The sequence below is a fragment of the Eucyclogobius newberryi genome, unplaced genomic scaffold, assembly GCF_026437365.1.
Source record: "Eucyclogobius newberryi isolate DKJ021-1_F unplaced genomic scaffold, fEucNew1.0.hap1 SCAF_11, whole genome shotgun sequence".
Classification (NCBI taxonomy): Eukaryota; Metazoa; Chordata; class Actinopteri; order Gobiiformes; family Gobiidae; genus Eucyclogobius; species Eucyclogobius newberryi.
The window spans coordinates 19,032,043-19,038,045 of NW_027315735.1; the positions used below are offsets into that span (position 1 = coordinate 19,032,043).

The 6,003-nt window shown below is 37.8% G+C and overlaps 1 protein-coding gene across 1 annotated transcript in view; it reads left to right on the forward strand.

Moving 5' to 3' along the window:
* Positions 1–6,003, forward strand: part of arr3b (arrestin 3b, retinal (X-arrestin)) — a 338,825-nt gene that overhangs the window by 281,045 nt on the left and 51,777 nt on the right. The gene's annotated exons all lie outside the window — the stretch shown is intronic.

Below are 6,003 nucleotides of genomic sequence, written 5' to 3' on the forward strand. Positions count from 1 at the left end.
ATACTCTCAATACAGTTCATAAAACATGTACATATTAACACTTATGAATGAATTTAGTTGCAAACCAACTTTTATGTGACTTTAAGTGTACTTGCCACTTGTGTCAATGCCACTTACTCCCCCCAGTGTATTCTGGTGACATCATTAAACACAGATCAAAATCTATTCTGTTTGACAATTTGTTCCATAAAATTTGACTTAAGTGGCAGGCTGCTGTAAGTGGATTTGTAGAAACCCTCCATCTGAGTGACAAACAGTGACTCTTCAAGCTGATAACTGGGCTCAATGGCAGCAGGAGGTCAATGATAGAACTGAAATAAGCCACGCATTAATGTTTAATTTATATGATTTTCCTGGATATGAAATCTGACTGATAAGCTCAAGCAAATTAAGTGTCTGAAAAGAGAGCCGTAAGCACCTTGCTATTTGAGATCAGGTCTTTGAGTGGGCGCATCTTAGAAACCAATTATCGGACAAGAAATAGATGGTTATTTTTTCGTGGGGGATTCGTTTGGGTGGAGGGGCATAGGTGCTCGCTAAAAGGAAGGGAGGGTTCGCTAGATTGAGGAGGTAGGGCACAATAAAGACATAATCATCCAGCCTCAACTTTTTCCTATCCAACTTTCAGATTTTAATTTGCCGTCTGTGAAGTGGTACCTAATTTACTTTCGCCTCATCCCTTCAATGCGCCATTGTTGCCCGCGCTGAGATTCAGAGCTTCCTCTCTTAGCTCACCCCGGCGTGAAATTGGTTTAATGAAGCTGAAAGGTATGGGGCTCTCACAACACTGTGGATTCCAGTGACACTGCTTGATCCACCCACAGCCCTACACATCCTCCCTCCCCCCTATGGCCTCCCCCCGTCACCCCGTCCCTGCATTACGGACGACAATCTATAATGCAGCCACAAAAGATCCCTATCTCACACATTACATCAGGGCATATTAATGTCCGCCAAGAGATGCAGCAGAAAAAAAACAGCCAATCAGATGAAGGATGTGTAAGAAATATTCAAATAGGTTATATACGGAAAAGATACAGCTGCTGTGAGAAGGTGTTAAGTGTAAAAAAGTTTTGTTTTTTTAAAGAATTTAATATCTTATAGTTCTAATTTTACAAAAATCTGGGGAAAAAACTGTAATGGGCCATTGACTTATTTAAAATGTGGCATGAATTCAGCGACTATATTGTTATATGGAATTTTGCTTAATTGTTTTTAAACATAAACCAGGACCAAGATATTCCCACTAAAAGAACATGATTTAATTTAGTTAATTCTTGATATGCACAAATATCTTCAGCCCTTTAAATGTGGTGTTTAGGTGAGTAGGTGATTTTCATCATATTCTTCCTTTGCATTTTGATGCACATGCCTCGATATAAAGCCACAGGTTTTCATTCTCTCTCTCAATCTGACCCTGTGAAAGGTGCTCTCCTGTTACCTGTCCTCTGGGTGTGGCTTCTAATGGAAATGGGAAGGAAGTCCTGTGGGATTATTGTGTGCACCTACATTAATATGATCCCCTTAAGTCATATCCCTTACTTCGTCTTGTCCCCCTTTAGGACAATCAAATGGAAATGCATCTGTAACCAAATCTACTGCTACCTGCACCACTGGGTTGTGGTTTGAGGCCCAATTTGAGACTAATAGCTAAATGTTCAGAGTTAGACGTTAGGAAAGAATACAGCCAGTTCCAATTCAATTATATTGTTTGGTGGAAAGGCCATAATCACAGACTAGTAGTAGTAGTAGTAGTAGTAGTAGTAGTAGTACCAATAGCAGTAGTAGTATTAGTAGAGTTATACTTGTCAACTGCGGAGAACAGTCATCTTACCCGGAGATCGTCACGTTATCCCGTCGCAATACTGACCTAACCTAATACTGATGTGCAATTCTGTCGTATGTGCAATTGCTGTTGGAATTCATGTGCAATTCATGTGCAATTGCTGTGAAATTCATGTGCAATCTATGTGCTGTCGTGACACATATTCATGTGCAATTACTGTCGGGATCACATGCAATGGTATTTATTTATTTATTTGTCTATGGGAGTTTTTATTTATTTATAGGAGATCTTCTACTGAAAGTGTTTTTCAGACTTCCTATAAGTGTTCTGTTCTTCTGTATCTACCTCTGTATCTACCTGCGTTGCACCAATGAAATTTCCCCATGTGGGACAATAAAGGAATATCTTATCTTATTTAGTTATAAAAAATATCAACAACCGAACAACTGAAAAGAACCATAATATCAATACTTCTTATACAAATAGATGTCAACATTAAAGTAAACCTCATTTAAACCTCAATTAAAACCAAATATCTTACTTTTAAATCAGGTTTTAAAAACAGACATAATTTTTAAGAATAGAAAAAAATATAAAAGAGTATAAAATGTGGAATGAGTGCGTTCTCAAGCAGGAAATAAGAGATATCGATAGAAAAATGTAAAATGATCAAATGAAGGACTTATCAAACACACTAACTGGGAGCAAAAACCTACTTTCCCTTCAGTGGGCCGTGGCTCGCCCTCCTAATGCTGTTTGTCTTTCAGATGCCATAGTGAGTGAGGCCAGTAGTGTACTCATAGTGCTTGTGACAACTTTCCATTCACTGGTGGATTGTGAACTCACAAAGGAATGTCCAATTACACATTGATTTTGTGCAATGAACGTTCAAGCATCTTTATGTTCAATAATCAATATGGATTTACTCCCGTTTGCTGTGATCTACATGTAGATAACCAAAAGGCCTTATGAAGACTGACAAGCGCAGTAACATTAGCAACAATAGTAAGTGTTTCAAATGGGGGCATAGGGCAGTTTTCAGTAGTGATTATATTGTACTATCCAAGTAAACAAAAATTACAAATAACGATTTAACCGTCAATTTCATAATTTGACGGTGATTAGGTTCATGGTATCAATATATCTCATAAAACATGCACATATTAACACATATCAGCGCAGTCTGAATATTAGTTGACAGATCGCTGGAGAGCTGTCTTTTCAGGTAATTACTCAATTATCAGCAAATAGTGTCACAGAAGACACAATGGCATTGAGGAGATCACACAAACTGGTGAATGATTTACCTCAGCAGCAGAACAACAAGTATTCACACACGGTGACGAAAGAGACAAATGCTTTGCACCTGTGTGCCAAGACATTTTACAGCACACACTGACAAAGACTGTGGTTTTACTGGAGTCATTTAACTATAAAAGACCACAACCTTACACTAATAATTGTATCAAACTGAAACCTTACCCAAACATCATCACACACATTACTAAACATAATTGTAAAAAATAAAGAAATAAAGAAATAATAAATAAAGGACCCGTGTTACTTTTGTCTTACATTGATACTTCAGTTCGTGTACAGAACATTACCTTTGCTCGCCACTAGTAGGAGCCAGTGAGCATTGGGTCCAAGTAGCGCGTGTTTGAACAGTAATGTGAACTGTGATTTTGTTTTCTCTACTTCGGTGAAAATAACCACAACTTATAAAAATATAGCTTACATAAACTGTTATTTATAAATGTGTAGAATATTTCACATAAGCAAGGCGATCAAAGTCTTTAATTCTTATTTTTGATTCAACAAGTACTACAAGTTATTTAAAGACAGTGTGGTTCTTTGAGCCACACTGTAAGTCCTGGGTAAGTCTGTGGTGTGACCTACATGTGGCCTAGTCACCACACATGCCCTACAGTCATGGCCTGCACACTTCTACCTGTGGTCCCAAACACTCACAACTCTGCAGGTTAACACACAGTTTGTAGTAAGCTCCCGAGGCTTTCTAAATCTCTGCTGGGATGACCTGCCCTGAGGTAATTAGGAATTAAAGAGAGGAAGGCGGGCCCCTGTATATTTACAGGTTCAAACTCCTGTTAAGCTCAACCAGGAAGAACCACAGCTCTGTGGCTTTCACTAACAACAACAAACTTCCCATCACAGCTACTGGGCAGGGACATTCATGCCACCACCAGTGATAAAGAGCATTCAAGTGATTTGTTTTGTTAAGACGCATATGAACCCAATGAGCTCTTATTCTATTTTTACCACCCTGCCACATGTGATACAACACACACAAAGCCGGTAACAGTTAAGAGCAGTGCTAAAAATACAGTATTAAAATTAGTAGTAGATGTAGTGACACCTTTTTGTAGTTGAGGTAGCAGAGTATCTGATTCTGTAAAATGGCTGGACGTTAGAAGTGGGAAATAAACACAAAAATTAATTAAGTAGATAACGCCTGTCAGACGATATTATGTCACACAAATAGACATATGTTATGTCTGTAAACGTATTAGTTGAGATTGAATAATCAGACAAATTTGAAATTAAATATCTGTCAAATTAATCACAAATAGCAGTCCTCAAACCCGTACTTGAAAGTTTACAACATAACATAACATCATCTTTCTTTTTAATCAACACTTTTTCTCAAAGTAACATTCATGAAATCATCTAAATTTTGATACATTGCCCACCTCAACTAGATGTGATAGTTTGCAATAAAACTGCTTTTTAACTACTAATCTGTGCATAGCTTGTTGTATCTAATACAAGACATTTTGAAAGTCACAATGGTAATAATATTGCTTTGACTGATAGCGTGGGAAATGTAGTATAAGGCTTTTTGTAAATTACAAATAATGTCATGTGTCAATAATGACAGCCTATAATTACACCTGACTAAATCGATCAGTGTAATGCTCAGAATGTGTTTTGGAAATTTCATATGCAAACATTTTGAAGCCACTCCTCATTCCACAAGAATCAACAACAACATTTAGAAATTAAAATGTCTTGCTCTATGTTGTTTTCAGCTGCCTTAACAAAGAATGTGACCCGACATACAGAACGTCTTGTTTGGAATGAGCAAAGGCAGACAAACAAGACACCATTTTCACCCGATGCGACACGATGATAACGTGACAGATAAAAGTGAAGAAAGACACTGACATTAGGCCAACACAGAGCTTAAAATAACTTAAAAAGGATCACCCACTGAAATACTTGCAATGCCTCTCTGCTTACACGCTGCATGCTCTAGTAATACATGCGTCACTATTACCCAAACACACGGCCGGAAACACGCTATTCTAATGAAAACAAGTACAGTCAAAACAAAAAATATTAGATTATTAAATGTAGGTACAGTATATAATGATGATGCTCTAACTCGCATGTTGCATTCAAAGATATTCTGCAATGTCCAAAATACAGTATATTCAATTGCAACACATAAAATAAGTCAAAAACAAAACTGATTTTATACATTGGGTCTACATCTGTGCTATATTTGTGAGAGTTTCAAATAGATCTGGCTTAAACGTATGGAAGGTATTTTATAAGGTTTGGATTGTAGTGTAAGGAAATATGATAATGAATAATCTGGCATGTTTACCTTCAAGTATAATGTTTCAGTGGTTGAACAAATACACACAACGCATCATGAAATATTCGCAATAGACCAAGGACAACCATGACAACAAATGTTTTTTTCATCGACATAATTAGAAATCAGTTTTAGCAGCTATTCCACTACACTTCATGTATTTGCACTTTTAGATTTAGGCAATTTCTCTAACAATGAATGACAAGCATTGGGCAATCGAGAAAGGTTGTGAGTTTGCTGAGCGACTGGTGGCCTCCTCTCCCTGTTACAACAACCCTGAGCCATGTACCAGAGGGGCCCCATGTTCAGCGGATGGGCTTACACCCTCAACAGGTATGTACCATGCAATTATCAGCCTCGCTCTGCGCACGCTGTAATCAGTGGGTGCTGTAGCATTAAGGACGGGGGCGGCCGCACAAGCAACTTTAGAGGGACTACTAGTGTCAGGTGTCAAGATTTACTTCACCTGACTAATTATCTGTCTTTACTACTATCTAACTAACTATCTTGTACTTGTGGGTGTGTCCAAGTATGGGAGAATGTGTGTAGGTGTGCTGACTGTTTTATAAATAGGTAAACTGACAAGCCAGATATG